Source organism: Elephas maximus, chromosome 1, assembly GCF_024166365.1.
Source record: "Elephas maximus indicus isolate mEleMax1 chromosome 1, mEleMax1 primary haplotype, whole genome shotgun sequence".
Classification (NCBI taxonomy): Eukaryota; Metazoa; Chordata; class Mammalia; order Proboscidea; family Elephantidae; genus Elephas; species Elephas maximus.
In genome coordinates, this window is record NC_064819.1 from 61,577,723 (window position 1) to 61,598,068 (window position 20,346).

Here is a 20,346-nt window from a genome sequence, read left to right on the forward strand (position 1 = left end):
AGGAGGCTGTGGTTTGTGTGGGCTAGTAGTTCCAGGGACTAGTTTCTTCTTTGAGCCTTTGATTTCCTTCACTCTCTTTTGCTCCATACGAGTAGAGATCAATAGTTGTATCTTGAAAGGTTGCTCCTGGTATGCTTGCTATTATTATTATTATGCTTATAAATTTGCTAGACATTTTTGCAACCCATTCTTTATCTCAAAAATCCCAAGACGGTGGCTTTCAAAGTGTGGCCCCAGAGCCAGCAGCATTGTGATCACCTAGAAACTTGTTAGAAATGCCAGTTATAGGACCTTACTTCAGACCTATTGAATCAGAATTTCAGAGGGTAGGGTCCTCCAAGTGATGCTGATGTAACTGAAATTTGAGAACTACTGTGGCAACTGCTCACCCATGTGTTAAGGGAGGCTTGCAGGTTGCTATGATGCTGAACAGGTTTTAGCAGAGCTTCCACACTAAGACTAGGAAGAACGTCCTGGTAATCTTCCAAAAATCAGCCAATGAAAACCCTATGGATCACAAGGGTCCAGTCTACAACTGATCGTGGGGATGGTGCAGGATGGGACAGCATTTCATTTCACTGTGCATGGGACTGCCATGAGTTGCGGGTCCACTTGATGTCACCTAACAACATCTTAAGTTAGTGTCTCCCTTTAACAGAAACACGCCAAAAGGAAAAAAGAACCTTTACACGAAAATGTTAATTTTATCCGAGTGAATGAATAAACCAAAACAGAATAACATATTGACTTACTGCTTGCTGAAGATGATTTTCTTAGAACTTACTAAAAGTTCACACATTTCCCTAATACAAAAACAGCACTTGACTTACAAATTATCAAATAGGATAATTATGGTGGCCTTGTTTTTTTTTTTTAACGCATGACTCATTACTTGCTTGCAAATATGTCTGCCGAAATTCTCAGTATATGACCAGTGTGTTTGAATGAGCTTATGGCATGGATATTTCAAATCCTGCTCAGAAAAAGAAAGACACTATTTGGCTGCCATATGCGATTGAATTAATTTTTTTTTTTCCTTTACCATTAACCTACAATAAAATATAATACATTTTCAATGTACTCATTTTTCCTGCAGCCCCTCTCCCCTGATTTTTAACCTATTCTAGGCCCAAATATCATGGGTCTATAATTTTTGGAGTTCTCACACTGTTTTTTCTCAAGACAATCCTGATGCCTGATACACATTTAGGAGGACATTAATACTTCAATATCTGAAATACTGACTGCTTTGACTTTTAGACCATTTGATGGTTTTGCTTACAAAGGCTGCCTTTAAAAAAATATTTTCTCTATGTTCCTGTTGTTAGGTGCTGTTGAGTCAACTTAGACTCATAGCAACCCCATGTGACAGAGTGGAACTGCCCCATAGGGTTTCCTATGTTGTAATCTTTACAGGAGCAGACTGAAAGATCTTTCTCCCATGGAGCCATTGGGTGGGTTCCAACTGCCAACCTTTTTGTTAGCAGCCGAGCACTTAACCGCTGCACCATCAGAGCTCCTTGTTCCTAACTAGGCTTTTCAAATTCTCTATACTTCTATGGGGCTGGACAGACATCAGTCAGCCATCATGTCACCTTCTGATGTAGAAGGAGGAATAGGTCATCTGTATGCCAAGACCCCTTTCCCAAGCACATACATTATGAATAAGCTAAAATTTTAATTATTTTTTCCCTAACAAATTTCCTCCTAGTCTTCCCAGGATAGCTAAAATAAGCCATTTATTGCTCTCTCCTTGGTAGTATTTTCTAGATAGTTCTCTTAATGACCAGTAACAACGATAAGAGGTTAGTAGGAACCTTGGTGGTACAGTGGTTAAAGTGCCCAGTTGTTAACTGAAAGGCTGGCGGTTTGAACTCACAAGCCACTCCGCGGGAGAAAAGATGTGGCAGTCTGCTTCTGTAAATGTTTACAGCCTTGGAAATTCTATGGGGCAGTTCTACTCCGTCCTATAGGGTCACTATGAGTTGGAATTTGACTCCACAGCAGTGAGTTTGGGTTTTTTTTTTTTTTAATCTATGGTTTGGCTGAATGGTGCTCTCTGGGAGTGGTTCCAGTTCTACTTCAGAAGGGTGTCTTAGGGCCATATTTTCAGGGATCTCTCCAGTCTCTGTCAGACCAGTAAGTCTGGTCTTTCTTATGAATCTGAATTTTTGTTCTGCAATTTTTCTCCCACTCTGTCTGGGACGCTCTGTTGTGATCCCAGTCAGAGAGGTCAGTAGTAGTAGCTGGGCACCATATAGTTCTTCTGGTTTCAGAAGAACTGAGGTTCATGTGGTCCATTAATCCTTTGGACTAACTGCTCCCTTGAGTCTTTGGTTTTCTTCACTCTCCTTTGCTCTGGAAGGTATCTTAGATGGCTGCTCACAAGCTTTTAAGACTCCAGACACTACTCACCAAAGTAGGATGCAGAACTTTGCCTTTATGAACTATGATCAGCCAACTGACGTAGATGTTCCCTGAGTCTATGGTCCTTCGCCTTCAAGGCTAGAAACTCAATCCTGCAAGGTATTTGTTTATGTCTAAGAAGTTTCCCTATCTATGGCCTTTCTGTGCTCTATTGTCTATATTAATATATAAGCAGGACCTACAGTTACGTACATAGAAATACCCACCACCAAACCTGTATCTGCAGGAGGGTATGTTCCCTTATACCCTCTTGGCACATCTATCTATCTATCTATCCACCAGTAAATTAGTGTTTGTTAATACTATTGCTGCAGGATTCTCTACGCTATAGTAGTCACCACAGTTGCCCTTTGTTCTTGCTTTCCTCTTTGTGTCCTCCCGGCATAATTTTATTCTTTAGGAATCCCTGGGTGATGCAAATGGTTAACATGCTTGGCTGCTAACCAAAAGGTTGGCAGTTGAGGTTCACCCAGAAGCACCCAGGATGATGGAAGGCCTGGCAATTACTTCAGAAAAATAAACCATATAAAACCGTACGGAGCACAGTTCTACTCTGACACACACGGGGTTGCCGTAAGTTGGGGTCCACTTGACAGCAACTGTTTTTTTAGACAGCACCTGGTTTTTTGTTGCTGTTGTCGTTGTTCTTTAATGTATCCAAAGAGAAACAGTGGCATGTTGGAGCCAGTTCATACCAGTCTGTGAGAGCTGATTCTTATATTTGCGAGCCAGGTGTTAAATGCAGCCATTATTAAAAAATAGATTATATAAATTCACAATTAATTATATTAAAAATTCATCATTTCCTAATTATTTTTATTCTCTTTTTACTATTAAGGAGCCCTGGTGGTGCAATGGTTAAGTGCTTGGCTACTAACCGAAAGGTTGGCAGTTCAAACCCACCCTACTCTGTGGGAGAAAAAAATGATCTGCTTCTGTAAAGACTACAGTCAAGAAAACCCCATGGGGCCGTTCCACTCTGTCACACAGGGTCACTATCAGTTGCAATCAACTTATTGGCACCAAACGACAACATTTTATTATTATCTATTTGCTTAAGATAATTAAGCCTGTTTTGTATAATAAAAATACTATATAACTGTGTGCTACTTCCCATCTCCCAATTTCACATTCAGTGATGTCACCTTGATAGTTTGAAATTGGTGGGAGTATTGACATCGTGAGGATCAGTGAATGCTACAAATCAGAACGCCCTCTTGTCCCCAAGCCAGTAGCTAAAATTTTATCAGCACACTACTGGCATTCATTCCAGGTTTTCTAAGGGGAGTAGAGCTAGAGCAGACTTATGTGACAAGTGAAACTTTCCATCACGAGAGTTTCCAACTGAATCATCGCTAGCTTGATTTACTATTTCCACTATCTGCTACCGAAATTAGTCTGACTCAGTAATATGACCGTGTATGTGTTGGCAAGGACTCTCACAAGAATATCTAGAAGAAAAAAATACCCCTTGACAATGTTCGCATAATTTGATGTACTATCTCACTGAATCTTCTTCATTACCACTAGTGTGTTGGGATTCATCAAGGCCACGTAGCTGTAAGTGGAAAAGCTGGGACGCAAACCCAGAAATCCAAGTCCAGCGTTCTTTAGACTCCACCACAGAGTATTACTTTTATGTCAGTGTTTTGAAAAAAGAACATTTAAACAACAACAAAAAATCAACATCTGGGTTCACTTTTCTCCTTCCTTTGTTTAGCAACGCAGCCAACTAAGATGCTTGCACCCATGTCTAAGTTTGTAGGTATCAACCCCCCATAGCCTTGCTCCCTTCCTGTCCTCACACAGAAATTCTGTCTCCATTACTGCAACGTCCTAGGTAAACCAAGCTCAAATTCACTTTACCTTCATGAAGTGATGGATGCACAAAGATACATCAGGCATGTAGGCACAACTAGGAAATGCTCTATACTTTGTATCTAGAATTTTCAAATCCAGGGAAGGCCTAAGGTATCTAATTTAAATCTAATTGTAATAGTGGATAAAGAAGCCAGGTTTCTGCATGGGGGGTAAAATACTTACACATATATGTGTTAATACATGCATATGTACTTGTTTATAAAACAAACTATATACATATATATATATAAACACACACACTTCATGAGAGGGAAAGCAAACTCCACACATACGCACACCATGTGTGAGTGCACATATGTACGTATACACACATGCACGTATGTGTATATTTTTACACAAATAACGTGAGCCTTCTGCGCTTGTTTGCCGGCCGTGCCCTCCCCCTCCCTAGGTACCCTCACAAACGCCACCATGCCAATCTTCTTCTACATGTTGCTATTTAAAAAAAATAAATAATCAGCATGGCGTGCTTATAAAAATACCTCGAGGGAGGATGCAGCCAGCAAACAAATGCAGGAAGTACCATTATCTGCGTAAAAATACGGTATGTATATACGTTTGCATGTTTGTGTTGTGTATGTATGTGTGAGTGGGTTGTTTTTTCCCCTCTCAGGGGATTTTGCAGCCAAAAAGAAAAAAGAAAAAATTCTGCCCTTTATCAGATATGTACACATTTTATTCTTGCAATATGTTTAAAATGATTTTATGACTAAACCCTGGGAAAAATGTGAAGAATGCTTGGCGAGATACATGCTTTTCCAGTAAAAACACAACACTGCTTATTTACTGTAGCACTTGGAGGAGTCTTTTCAACATGATGTACATTTTTGTTTTAGCTTGAGACCAAAATCCTGTTTGGCTATAAGTTTTCTTTGGCTCTAAGAGAAAGTTCAGCTGATTGTATAACATGGAGCCTTCAGGCTCTCAAGTGTGTGTTCATGAGAGAATAAATGCAGTGCTATTCCATTAAACAGGCCTCAGTCCCAAGACTCAAGCCAGGGTTAAAACCTTGAGATGTTTTCTCAACACATTAAGCAGAAATAACTATAACAACGGCAAAAACTAAACCCATCTGTCCCCTTGTCAGGATTTTTGAGATTGTCAATTAAGTGACTTTGTAGCTGGAAAGCTTTTCAAAGGTCATGTAACAAAATTGAATGTGGCAGTGAATGGATAAAAAGAAATTCTTACAGACCACTAGTGAGTTACTAATATAGTTATCATGAGATCAGATTATGGAGTTTCCATTTTATCTTGGAATTTTGGTGGGTGTACAGTGATGACTTAAAATGATGTTAGGTGACTTAGCCAACATTTTCTTGGAAAGAAACTTCCCTACTCTTCCACTAAAGCTGTAAGTACCTGTGGCTGAGGCTGTAGTCTGAGGACACCTCAAAGTAATCAGGCTGTCAAATGAAAAGCAATCGCTTTCTTCACTTGCCTAAAGGCTGAAATAGTGAAACGCATGCTGGGTTCTAAGCATATCAGAGGTAAGTAATTTCTGCCTCACAATTTTAGAAGACATGAGGTGGAAGGGAAACACTTAACTCTCCACCTAGCCTACTGGCTCACAACTGGGGTGATTCTGTCCCCAAGGGGACACTGGGCATTTTTGGAGGAATGGAGGCATTTTTGGAGGAATGGAGGCATTTTTGGAGGAATGGAGGCATTTTTGGAGGCATTTTTGGTTGTCACGGTTGGCTGCTCCCAGCATCCAACGTGTAGAGGCCAGCGACACTGCTGAATGAACATTCTACAGTACACAGAGAAGCCCCCCCGAAGAGGCACCCTCACAACTGTCACCATGCCAATCCTCTTCCTCGCACTGCTATAAAAAAACCAGTATAGCATGCTTATGAAAATACCTTGCAGGGGAGCGTGGCCCAGCAAACAAATGCAGAAGATGCTATTATTTGCATAAAAATATGGTGTGTATTTTGGGGCCAACAAATGGCCCCAAATGTCATTAACACTGCAGTTGAGAAACCCTGCTCTGAGGGGAAGCAGAAACAATCGGCTGTAGCACAAGAATTCATCATCAACTTCCTACTAAGCCCTTTCAACATCCTTCTTTTCCATAATAAACATTTGCCTCAAAGTGTGGTGCCTGGACCAGCAGTATCAGCATCACCAGGGAGTGTGTGAGGAATGCAGAATCTCAGGTGCCACCCTGGACCCATGATATCAGAGTCTGCATTAACAAGACCCCCAGGAGATTCATGTGCACATAAGGTTGGGGTAAATGTCTCTTTCCCCCATCCTTCAGCCTTTCTCCGTTGCTGGTTTGTCTTTCTCCCACTCACTCAGCATGAACTCGGTCTACTGTGCCATCAGAATTAAGGGCATTAAGCAAATCTAGTAAAAAAAAAAAAAAGCCCTTCTCTCACTTCATCCTTTTGTCCAGCATTCCCTCCAACTCTGGCTTAGGCATGGCTCACCGCAGAAGCCACTGTTTATCCCACAGCCCTTGCAGGTGGAGGCAGCTCACCCTCCACACTCCTGGGCAAGTTCGCGCTGCTATCTCCTCTATCCTCTTTCAGAATTTCCTTCTCCTCTGAGACTCATACCATCCAATCACAGATTTGTGCTGTTGTTATGTGCCGTCAAATTGATTCTAACTCATAGCGATCCTATATGACAGCGTAGAATTGCCCTGTAGGGTCTCCTAGGCTGTAATCGTTAACGGAGCTGATCACCAGGCCTTTCCTCCTTCGGAACCACTGGTGGGTTCCAACCACTGAGTTTTGGTTAGCAGGCGAGAGCTTAACCATTGTACTACCAGGGCTCCTTGACTACAGGTTACCAATAAAAAAATAAACCCATTGCTGTCGAGTCGATTCCGACTCATAGCGACCCTATAGGACAGAGTAGAACCACCCCATATAGATTTCAAGGAGCACATGGTGGATTCAAACTGCTGACCTTTTGGTTAGCAGCTATAGCTCTTAACTACTAAGCTACCAGGGCTTCTGACTACAGGTGGGAGGGTAGTAAAAGGGTCTGGAAGGAGCCCTGGTGGCGCAATGGTTAACTGCTCGACTGCTAACCAAAAGGTTGGTGCTTCAAACCCACCAGCGCTCTACGGGAGAAAATATCTGGCAATCTCCTCTTATAAAGATTATAGTCTAGAAAACCCTATGGGGGAGTTCTTATTCATTCACATGGAATCACTGTAAGTCAAAAATTGACCTGATGGCACCCAACAATAACAACAACAAAGGAGGCTAGATTTTAGTGAAGGGCCAATGGAGTCCTTGCTGCTCAACTCACAGTGCCTGGTCTCCTTGTTTCCTGACAGGATGGACGCCATCTGACTCTCCTAGATCACCTACCGCCCTTTCGTCATCTCCCTTGCTGCCTCTTCCTTTACTAAATGCCAATCTTGTCCTCAGTCTACATCATTCCTTATTCTGTGCTGTCTTTGGGTGCCTTCACCCACTCAAACTGAACTACTCATCTCTGTACTAGACATGCCCACATGACTGACCTCCAGGTTCACGTTTCCAACTTCTCATTTTATCTCACCTGCTTGTCTGTCCCTAAAGCCTTGAAACTGAACAGGTCCAAAAGAGAACTCAGCATCCTCTTCTCCAAGCCTGCTTTGTCTCCTTTACTTCTTATATCCTTATTAAGTTTTTTATTACTCAGGTAGCATGTCATTTGTCGAAAACAAAAGAAAGCAAAACAGAAATACTGAAATTTAAAAAGCATTCAGGTAAGCAAAAGGTAATTTTTTATAAAAGAATTAAAAAGGTTAAGGTCCTCCATATCTGTATTCATCTACATACATACATCGGACACGTGAATTCATTTCCCTATCTGATGAACATCCACATTACAGGAATTTGATTTTCTGACTGGAGGTCTAATTTGGGAAGATATTCTAAAAATGCATCTCACTCCCAGGTATCATAAGAGGGAAGACACTGAATAGACAAGGCCAATTTTGTACAGAAAGAAAACGTCTGGATGAAACTCTATAATCAACGTGGACTTCTGAGCTCTTTCCCTCTACTGCCTTTGCAGTAGGGCATAAAAGCATAAAAGCTGAGGTAAAGAGGACCTGAAAATAACTGCTAAATTATCAGGACAATATGTTTGTTTAGCTGAACAGAAAGCTTATTTCATCACAGTACCCTTTTGTAAACAGGGCATCATTTTTCGCTTTTACTCGGATTCTGAGTCACGTTGTCTTTATTTGGAGGGTAACTGTCTCCCAAAGTCAAGCAGCTGGTAAGGACGTGGAACTTACCTGACAAGGGTTTAACCCTTTATATGCTAGCGTTAACTACTTGTCCACTAACATGACTGCTTCTAGGATATAACATTGGTATTGTCGAAAAGCTTTCAGAAGTGGAAACAGAGAGAGCTGCAACTGAGACTTATAATTCGGTTGGTACAGATGACATAGTCTGACATAGTTGGCTGTCATGGAGTTGCCTCCCCCCGCTTCCCGATTCATGGTGACCCCACGTGCAACCATATGAATCTCTGTCTGGTCCTGCACCATCCCCATGATAGGGTGGGGGTCAGACGGTTGTGATTCACAGGGTTTTCACTGGTTGATTTTATAGCACTAGATTGCCAGCCTTTCTTCCTAACCCATCATAGTCTGAAAACTCCACTGAAACCAGTTTAGCACCACAGCAACACATAAGCCAGGTAGTGGCTGCACAATGAGGTACATTAGCTGGGAATTACCCGATCTCCCTACAGAAGGTGAGAATTCTACCACTGAACTACCAACGTTCCCAGTCTAAAGGTTAGAACAACGAAAACAAACCCTGGCGGATTTTGCCTCCAATGGGAGGAGCATCTGCTGGTGGAAACACTTTGAATTGCAGGTTAGACCCTGACTCTTAAACTGTTGAGTTCTTAGTAGTTGTAACACAAGTACCATATTTAAAACTCAAGAGTATAACTGAGTATTTTTCCTCCTGTGGAGCCAAGAGCTGTGCCTCAGGGATCGCTTGATTCCTGACTTTCAGGATGCTACATTTCCTCAACTACCAGTTGACCCTGTGGTTGACGAAAACAAGACCTTGTCAAGTCACCGACAGTTTGTTACTAGGTCTAACACTGGCTGGTCACTTATTTCCCCAAAATGTAGAATATTCTCTATGTATATTACTGACTCTCCTACTTTCTTTTATTCACCCTTAGTGGAATCTACTCGACGGCACTGGGTTTTTAATGTAGTTTCATCAGACAGGCCCTGTGTATGGCGGCCAGCAAGATTTTATGGTTTTCCTAACTTGTTTTTTAAAATTAGAGACAACTGGCTTACAGCAATTTTCCAGTTAACAACACACACATGCCCACAAGCCAAGAACAACAGAGGGTGAGAGACAGAGAGTACATAAAACATTACTTATGAGATCCTCCCCACTGCTCAGGACCAGGTCTATAACGAAGGCAAGGCTTGGCTGGAACAAATTATGAAAGCTGTTCCTCCTTTCAAGTGAGAATCATTTACATGGGCCCAGACCTCTCCTATTCTCATTTACCCGACTTCCAGCTCTCACTGACATTAAGCAGGGAGCAGAGAATGTCTGATGTCAGATCCAGTCCTGCTGTGCTCAGGGCTATCGTCTCATGCCTGCAAAAAAGCAAGAAGGGGTGCTGCATGGGCAAGCTGCAGCCTTGGAGTTTCTAAGCTCTTTATGGAATTATGCACAAGAAAGATTTTTGCTCCCTCACATCAAATGATTTACCTTAACTCCACAAAACTCAAAACCTTTCTGTTGACAACCAACCGAGAGAGATGATTTTATCCCAGTCTGCATTCAAGCTTATAGATACAAAATCTCAAACAGTCTGTTAAAAGATGCTTTGGGTTTTGAACATCTTGTTGATTATATGTGCATATATGTGCACATATGTATGTATATATATAATCCGTTGCTGTTGAATCAATTCTGACTCATAGTGACCCTATAGGGCAGAGCAGAGCTGCCCCATAGGGTTTCCAGGGAGTGGCTGGTGGATTTAAACTGCTGACCTTTTGGGTAGTAGTTGAGCTCCTAACCACTGCACCACCAGGGCTCATATATATATATATATATATATATATAAAAATATATATATATATATAATATATATATGTGTGTGTGTGTGTATATACACACACACATATACATACATACATACACACACATTTTTATACATATATATGTATGTTTGCATTTTTTAATAATTTTTATTGTGCTTTAAGTGAAAGTTTACAAATCAAGTCAGTCTCTCACACAAAATACATGCTTACATTTAATGTATGTTGTTGTATGTGTGCCGTTGAGTCAATTCTGACTCGTAGTGACCCTATATGACAGACAACTGCCCAATAGGGTTTCCTAGACTGTAATCTTTACGGGAGAAGATCTCCAGGTCTCTTCTCCCATGGAGTGGCCGGTGGGTTCAAATTGCTGATCTTTTGCTTAGCAGCTGTATGCTTAACAATTGTACCACCATAATATAAAAAAACCATTGCCCTCAAGTTGATTCTGACTCACAGCAAGCCTACAGGACAAAGTAGAACTGCTCCACTGGGTTTCCAAGGAGCGGCTGGTGGATTTGAACTGTCAGCCTTTTTGGTTAGCAGCCTAGCTCTTAACCACTGGGTCACCAGGGCTCTGCTATAAAATAATATATACCAAAAATCAAACCAGTTGGTGTTGAGCCAGTTCTGACTCATGATGACCTCGTATGTTACAGAGTAGAACCAAGCTCCATAGGGTTTTCTTGGCTATAATCTTTACGGAAGCAGATCACCAGGCCTTTCTTCCGTGGCACCACTAGGCGGGTTTGAACCGCCAACCTTTCAGTTAGCAGTTGAGTGCAAACCATTTGGGCCACCCAGGGAGCTATGATAATATATACATGCTCCTATATATATCAATACACATACACTCAGAGGCTGGGACTCTAGCATGAACTGGAACTCTGCCAGGTCCCAACTTAACTTTGGGCATGGCCCACTGCCTTCACACCAGAATCAAAAACACATAAGCATTTAGTGCTGCCTCATGTGACATAAAGAAAAACAAAAATCCTCACAACAGGCTCAATAAGCAACATCTTGGTAAATGAAGAAAAAATTGAAGTTGTCAAGAATTTCATTTTATTCGGATCCGCATTCAATGCCCATGGAAGTAGCAGCCAAGGAATCAAATGATGTATTGCACTGGGCAAATCTGCTGCAAAGGACCTCTTTAAAGAGTTGAAAAACAAACCTGTCACTTTAGTGACTAAGGTGCATCTGACTCAAGCCATGGTATTTTCAATCGCCTCATATGCTGTGAAAGCTGGACAATGAATAAGGAAGACCAGAGAAGAACTGCTGCCTTTGAATTACGGTGTTGGTGAAGAATACCGAATATACCACAGGCTGCCAGAGAAACGAACAAGTCTGTCCTGGAAGAAGTACAACCAGAATGCTCCTTAGAAGCAAGGATGGTCAGGCTTCGTCTCATGTACTTTGGACATGTTATCAGCAAGGATCAGTCTCTAGAGAAGGACATTGTGCTTGGTAAAGTAGAGGGTCAGCAAAAAAGATAAAGAACTTTGACGAGATGGACTGACACCATGGGTGCGACGGTGGGCTCAAACATAGCAACAATTGTGAGGACGGTGCAGGATAGGGTAGTGTTTCGTTCTGTTGCACACAGGGTTGCTATGAGTCAGAACTGGCTTGACTGCACTTAACAACATGTGACAGCAGGCAAGATATCGGAACCCCAGGTGCTTGGCTGCCCAGCTAAAACATAGGCTCCTTCTACTTTTAAGAGAGTGAAGTGACAAGGTCTCCAAGCTAAGCAGCTTTCATACGCATTTACTATCCCTTCTCAGTTTTATCCTCTGGCCACTACTTCATACAGTGAACTCTCTAAGAGCCGGAACTTGAAGGGACTGCCCTGTTTTTTTCTGGGTCTCGAAATTTTCTGCCTCTGATGGATTTCTGCTTTACATACTTTCTGGCTTTCACAGGTTTTACTGTAATTCTGTGTCCTCAAAACTCCACTTGTCCCTGCAAGATACCCAGACACCAGAAATGGCCAACCTATAGGTTCCAGGACCACATGTATGTAACATTTCAGAGCTTCCCGTGCACTTGAAGCAAATGTAAAGAAACTAAAACGCTCCCTGCTGTGGTGAAGGAAATCACTGCTCTTTTACAAAAGCCGCCAATAAATATGACAAGACAGGGACACTTGAGGGAGCTCTAAACATCTGGTGATAGAAAATATGTTGAAATTACACACTCAAAAATGGAACAGAGAACTTACTGCTTTTTGCGATCATGCTGGTTGAGTTCTGGCTTTGGGGGGTCAGTGTGGCCATCCTTAATACTGATTCAGAGTGGCATATAGTTAATGGTACCGTGTGTGTATATGTGTGTGTGGGTGTGTACCAATATAAAGCTATCCTTAACATATCATTCGTTAGCCACAAAAGGAGGCCAATTATTCCTGGCTTCCGCATGATCTCTAAAAAATATGCCCTGGAAATCTTTTCTTGAAGCGTTCTTTTAAGCAGAAGGATTCAAGATACAGAAGAAAATAACAAAAGAAGGATCAGACCAAGTGAGCTAGTTCAAACTGGGCATGTTTTCCTTTCTCATTTTCCACTCAAAGGTGCACCCCCCTTGGAGATGAGTCTGTCCGGTAGTCCCACCTCCCCCTCCCAAAGCCTGCTGCAGTGAGGGGCGCCCAGCTCACACTGGTCCTTGGTCTAGACCTGAACTAGACACAACCGTCTGACCTGAAGGACCTTGCAGAACGTGGGGTTAGGGTGATGTCTGACACTCTTGGTGCCTCTGTCACATACCAAAACCGGTTGCTGTTGAGTTCACTCTGACTCATGGAGACCCCATGTACATCAGAGTACAACTGTGCTCAGTAGGGTTTTCAATGGCTCATTTTTGAAAGTAGACCACCAGGCTTTTCTTCTGAGGTATCTCTGGGTGCACTCGAATCTCCAACCTTTCAGTTAACAGCCGAGCATGTTAAACTTTTGCACCACCCAGGGACTCCCATTATGCTTAGCCTCCAGCTTTACTTTTAAAGTACCCATTCATAGCAGCAGTGCAGTACAAGCCTCATGCAGCCTTCTCCTTGGGTTGACTTCCTCCACTTGTATTCAAACCGTTCATCCTAAGCCCTAAGTCACATGTGAACACACACTCCACTCCAGCAGTTTTCTGATTCATCTCCCATGAAATGACAGTGGTACCTCTCTCATCACTCATATTTCAGCCTTAGTGGCATTACTGCAATCAAGAGGCTGCTGGTACAGGCTAGGAAGACTGTCCGACCTAAAAACTGATACTGTATTTTATATTAATAATAATATCACATCTTTGGTGACCTGTTTTTAGTCTCTGAAACTTCCTTCTTCATTTAACAATATTTACTGAGCACCTAAAACATTCAAACCACTGTGCTAAGCTTGGAAGGTGTCCTGGTACTTGTCTAATTTCTCAAAAGCAAGTCTTCCTCATTTGTGTCTCTCAGGATATCATGTTCAGGACCTGTCAACAAGTATTCACATTGACAGCCCGGCCATGCCCTGAAAACTACGGTCTGATCCAAGTGTTAAGGGCATTTGCATCCATGCTCGTTAGGATGCACAGCAGAATATAAATCTGCTTCAGATTAATAAGTATATTACAGGCATGGTTTACTTCATAGTCAGCTTTGGTTATACCAAAAAACATTTGCTAGAGGTATATACCCAAAAGACTTGAAAGCAGCAACACGAACAGACACATGTACATCAATATGCATTGCAGCACAATTCACAACAGCCAAAGGGTAGAAACCGTAATGTCCATCAATTGATGAATGGATAAACAAAATGTGGTATACACATGCAAGGGAGTATTACTTAGCCACAAAGAGGAACAAAGTCCTGAGGCAGGTCATGACACCGATGAACCTAGAGGTCATTGTGCTGCGACACAAAAGGATAAATACTGTATATATCACTTATATGAAATGAGCAAATACATAGATCCTGTTATGAGTTGAACGCATCCCCAAAAAACACGCATATCAATTTAGCTAGACCATGATTCCCATGTGTGACGGTTCACCATTTTGTCATCTGATGTGATTTTCCTATGCATTGTAAATCCTACCTCTATAATGTTAATGAGGTGGGATTAGTGGCAGTTATATTAATGAGGCAGGACTCAAACTGAAAGATTAGGCTGTGTCTTCAGTCAATCTCTTTTGAGATACAAAAGAGAGAAGCGAGCAGAGAGACGTGGGGACCTTATACCACCAAGAAAGCAGTGCAGGGAGCAGATCGCATCCTTTGGACCTGAGGTTCCTGCTCAGAGAAGCTCCTGGACCAGGGGAAGATTGATGAGAAGGGCCTTCCTCCAGAGCAGACAGAGAGAGAAAGGCTTCTCCTGGAGCTGGCCCCCTGAATTGGGACGTCTGGCCTCCTAGACTGTGACAGAATAAATTTCTGTTTGTTAAAGCCATCCACTTGTGATGTCTTCTGTTACGGCAGCACGAGATAACTAAAACAGACCCCATAAGTACTTAGCGGTTACCAGGGGTGGGAAGGAAGGGGAAAGTGGAGGTTTTTGCTTAGAGTGCCCTGAATGAATGTTAATGGCGGTTGTATAATTTGGAAAAAGCTAGTGAGAATGCATGTACAATTGGAAGAATGTAATCAATATCACTGAGGTGTACATGTAGAAACTGATGAAATGTTTTACGTTTTATTGTATGTATATCGTTATTAAAAAAAAAAAGACAGCTGCTGTCAAGTCAACTCTGACTCATGGTGGCCCATGTGTGTCTGAGTAGAACTGTCCCTCACAGGGTTTTCAATGGCTGATTTTTCGGAATAGATCATCAGACTTTTCCATTGAGGTACTTCTGGCTGGACTTGTATCTCCAACCTTTCTGTTGATAGTCTACTATGCCAACTGTTTGTACCAATCAGGGACAGCACAGGCTATTTATCTCATAACAATAGAAGTCAATAAAAATCCTGGCTGTGTGCTATAAACCCCTATATAGTGAGAGTAGGGAACTCTTCTACACTGTGCATTTTATCTTGGAACACCTTTACTTTTAATTTTTCAGCCTCTCTCCTTTGAATTCCAGTTTATACTCATTTGACACTGTTTCTCTAATGTCTACAATGATGTCACACACCTTGCTGACAGAAATGATCCATGCTATAATTCAAAATGCTCTCAGGGAGCTGGGCAGAGAATAAAACAGACTGGTAATGCAGGAAGCAATAAAAACTGTGTTTGCAAAGCATAGATTTCATAAAATGTTCGCACTGGCGTGGCAGGGATCTCCGAGGTCAATTATTCCAAGTCCGCTTTTTGACAGATGAAGAATTCAAGGCTCCTGGTTACCATGGTTTGCTGGAGGACAGCTGGGTCTAGAACCACATCTCCTGACTTCTGCTCTTACCACTGACTATCGCAGCACAACCTGCCCCTCGGTTTGAGCTAGTATGTATGTATATCATGTGCAAATTCTGCTAATGCTCCTTACAGACCACTCACGAAATCAGTGCTGAAGGAAGGCCAGACGCTGAATTTACTGGAGGTGAAACAAGAGTTAGAAAGTGGGAAGAGGTGCTGGAGTTGGGGGCTGGAAACGGAAGCTTCAGCGCTTCTGGCAGCTTTAACGCTGCTCCCCAATTCTTCACTGTAGCACTTGTAATTGAGTTCAGTAATTCTAGAACCTTCTAAGCAGCCTGCAGTTTGAGGAGGGAACTGATTCAGAGTAAAGGGTCAAAATGCAACTGCTAGGGGTGCTGAACGGGGCAGAGTGATGTCAATAAAAAGGAATATAACATTGGGAGTATCTGACAGTTTGGGGATGAGGAGGGGTGGGTAGTGACATGAGGTAATAAAGAACGTCAGGTTGCCATGTTCTGTGGTCTGTTAAGAGAATCTTTAACACTCAAGAGAAGAGGGAACACGTTTCTTACCTCTACCTGGTCATGTAGAATATCACAGGGCAGAAACCAGAGCTGAAGTAACATTCCAGAAAGGAGCCTGGGGGCCACACCATGAACACAGACAGTAACAGAGAAAGGCGACAGGGACAAAAAGATGAGAAGATGTTAAGGAGCACCTCCGGGACATCCCAGGAAAAGGCAGAAGGACAAATATGTTGGGGAGTGGGTGGGTATCCAAGGAAGAAAATGTTATATTATACGCATCCTTATTAGTATTCCTCAAACGTATCCTCGGGATGGTATAGCCTTGTGAAATCTGAGTTACCGAGTGTTTCTTTTAAATCAACTATAACCTGTTAAAAAAAGCTGTTGCCGTCGAGTCAATTCTGACTCATATGACCCCAAAGGGCAGAGAGAACTGCCCCACAAGGTTGACAAGCAACAGCTGGTGGGTTCAAACTATCAACCATTTGGTTCGCAGTGGAGTTCTTAACCACTTTCGAATAAACTATAGTTATTTTAAATAGTAGCTTCATCAAAGTCTGCTTTCCCATTTGGTCTCTCCCATATCTAAATCCAGTTCATTCCTAAGTATGTTAATAAAGAGATACCTTTTTCAACATTTTCTTTCATCAAATAGGAACCCTGATGGAGACGAGAATGAGGAATATGATGATCATGGTAATAAAGGTTAACAATTATTTAGCCCTTATCATACGATAGGCACTAAGCTCATGAGATGCATTTTATCATTTAATTTCCATAGCAACCCTCCCTTATAGTTTTAAAGACAGGAAAAATGAGATTAAATAACTCGTCCCAGGTCTCACAGGTAGGTAGTTTGAACTAGAGCTTGAAGTCAGGGGTATTTAATTCCAATGCCCAATCCTCACCTTGGCACCTCAGCAGAATACTTAGCACCTATGTGTTAGCAGCCATCCAGTAGGCCGCTGGCCCATGGAATCCCGTGTACAGTGAAACAAAACACTGCTTGGTGCTGCGCTATCCCCGTGGATGGTTGTGGATTGTACCACTGGCTGATTTTTGAAAGCTGATCCCCAGGCCTTTCTGTCTAGTCCATCTTAGTCTAGAAGCTCTGTTGAAACCTTCAGTATCATAGCAACATGCCAACCTCCACTGACAGACAGGTGATCTCTACTCATGACGTGTGCTGGCCAGGAATCAAACTGGTTCCCCCATACGGAGGGTAAGAATTCTACCACCGAACCACTGCTACCCCCCATTGGCACATACCAAATCAAAAACCAAAGCTGCTGCTGTCAAGTTGATTAGGGTCTCACAGTGACCCTACAGGACATAGTAGAACTGCCCCATAGGGTCTCCAAGCCTGTAATCTTTACGAAAGCAGACTGCCACACCTTTCTCCCTTGAAGTGACTGGTGGGTTTGAACTGCTGATCTTTCAGTTAGCAGCCAAACACTTAACCACTGCACCACCAGGGTACCTTCATTGGCACGTAGTAGGTGCTTAATAATATTGGTTACTGGACAAATGAACTGGCTAAGACAATAATGGGTTCTAAGGTTTAGTCAATCAAATGGCAGAGTAACCGTCATTCTCCACCTAAATTGGTTAACTATACTTCAGTCATTTAACACGACAGAAACCGTCATTATAATCGAACAATGTCACAGGATCGGTATTTCCTGCTACGGAATAAGTGACTTTAACTTGCTTTGACATTTATTTTTCAAAACCAATTTAACTTTGCCCTCACATTTACGAATCAGCAGGAGATGGTTACTCTGAGAAGCTATTGCGTTCTCTCTACCCAAAGCACAACAACAGTAAAAGGAAATTTTAAAAACTAGGGCATTGTAGTTGTTTTAAGTATAATTAAGAATTTGACTTGCAGTTTATGTGATTTAAGAAGCTGGTTCATGTAGGTTAAAAGTTGTTTTAATACAATTTAAACAGCTATTAAACATGCAGAACCCTGGCCCTTTTTTGCCCTTCCACCTTACGTATCTGTGGTTTTTAAACAACCGCTAACTTCATACTGGTGGCAGTCGTGGTTCAGTGGTAGAATTCTGGCCTTCCATGTGGGAGGCCCGATTTCGATTCCTGGCCGATGCACCTCCTGCATAGCTACCACCATCTGTCAGTGGAAGCTTGTGTATTGCTATGATGCTGAACAGGTGTCAGCAGAGCTTCCAGACTAAGATGGCCTAGGAAGAAAGGCCTGATGATCCACTTCTGAAAATCAGCCATTGAAAACTCTGTGGGTCACAATAGTCTGATTCTGATGGGTATGGAGTCACCAGGAGTCGGTGGCAGGGGGACAGGACACTGTACGGTGGCCAACAAAAACAACTAACAATTTTATACAAGTTCTACAAAGCTGTATCCCCCCTGCTGGTCTTCCATGGAATTTATGTGAGGACTAACATTAATACTCCTCCAGTGGCCTTGGGTTTGGTAACGTTCTTTGGCTGTCAAGGATGGACATCAAATTACTGAAAATGTACAAAGAGCCTTAACTGTACGGCATCTGTGAAATAGAGGATGAGGTTAGGGGCAGCAGCTATTGGGGAAATCTGGGTTCTAGCATTGCCTCCAAACCAAAAAAGCCAAACCCATTGAGCAGATTCCTCGGTGTCTTCTTTTCTATGACTCTGGGCAAGTCACACCTCTAGTAGCCTTCTTTTCCCCTCCCAACTGCTTTCAATTGTGAAATACCATGACTCTACAGCGCGTTTAATTGAAGTCTCTTTCCTCAAGGAATTTATCATCTAGTTAAAGGTATAAGACCTACTATTCTAAGCCAAAGAGCCCTGGTGTCCCAGGGGTTAAGCACTCAACTGCTAACTGAAAAGGCAACAGTTCAACCCACCAGCTGCTCCATGGGAGAAAGATGTGGCAGTCTGCTTCCGTAAGATTTACAGCTTTGGAAACCCTATAGGGTAGTTCTACTCTGTCCTTTAGGGTCACTATCAGTCGGAATCAACTTGATGGCAATAGGTTTGTTTTTTGGGGGTTATCCTAAGCCAATTAGAGAACCAAACAAGACTTGATGTAGCCAAGTGTCAAAAGGCCTTTAGGAGGAAGAAGAACCTGAAATGACCTTTGAAGGATAACAAGGATTTACTAGGAGAGGAGCAAGGAGGGCTTTCCTCCCTAAGCCCTGAGTTGGGATTTCTGACTAATCCTCACCTCATGGGCTACGTCAGGCTTTTTCTGATTTGGCAACATTTTGGAGATTATGCTTCAACCAGTGATTTGCCTGAACCTGTACAAAGCTGTTTTCTAACAGATCATTCCCTTCTTTAAGCAAAGCTACTATATAAAAAATTCAAATATACAAATACACATCCATTTGCTTTACTAAATTATTCTTTATTTTCTAAAGCATTAACCATGAGTTTCCTCTAAATTATGAACCTCTAATGAACTACAAGTATATTAGAATCACATATATTCAGGTCATATGTAACTTCTATGAACAAAGTGAACTGAGTCTTCTATCAGTGTACAGGAGCCCTGGTGGTGCAGTGGTTAAGAACTTGGCTGCTAACTAGAAGGTCAGCAGTTCGAATCCGCCAGCTGCGCCTTGGTTGCAAACCCTGTGGGGGCAGTTCTACTCTGTCCTGTAGGTTTGCTGTGAGTTGGGATCAACTTGATCAGTGGCAATGGGCTTTTTTTTAATCAGTGTGGTAAGGAGCCCTGGTGGCACACTGGTTAAGCATTCAGCTGCTAAGAGAAAAGTCAGTAGTTCTAAGCCACCAGCTGCTCCACAGAAGAAAGATGTGGCAATCCACTTCTGGAAAGATTAAAGCCTTGGAAACGCTATGGGGCAGTTCTACTCTGTCCTATGGGATCACTATGAGTACAAATTGACTCCATGGCACGCACACAACAACAAGAATCGGTGTGGCAGTGCTTCAGCTGAATTAGAATGGCCAATACTAAAGATGTAAAATATCTAGAAAATAAGCCTAAAGGATGCTTGTTGATACTAGCAATAGCTCGTGCTCTTGAAGAAAATGACTTATTATGTATAATCAATAATAATAATAATAATAGATAACTAAGTTTCAGGTCTTATTGCCTCTAGGTATGGCTATCACTATTAATATACTA

The 20,346-nt window shown here is 42.2% G+C and overlaps 1 protein-coding gene across 6 annotated transcripts in view; it reads right to left on the bottom strand.

The window, feature by feature from the left end:
• Positions 1–20,346, bottom strand: part of ATXN1 (ataxin 1) — a 533,523-nt gene that overhangs the window by 92,016 nt on the left and 421,161 nt on the right. The gene's annotated exons all lie outside the window — the stretch shown is intronic.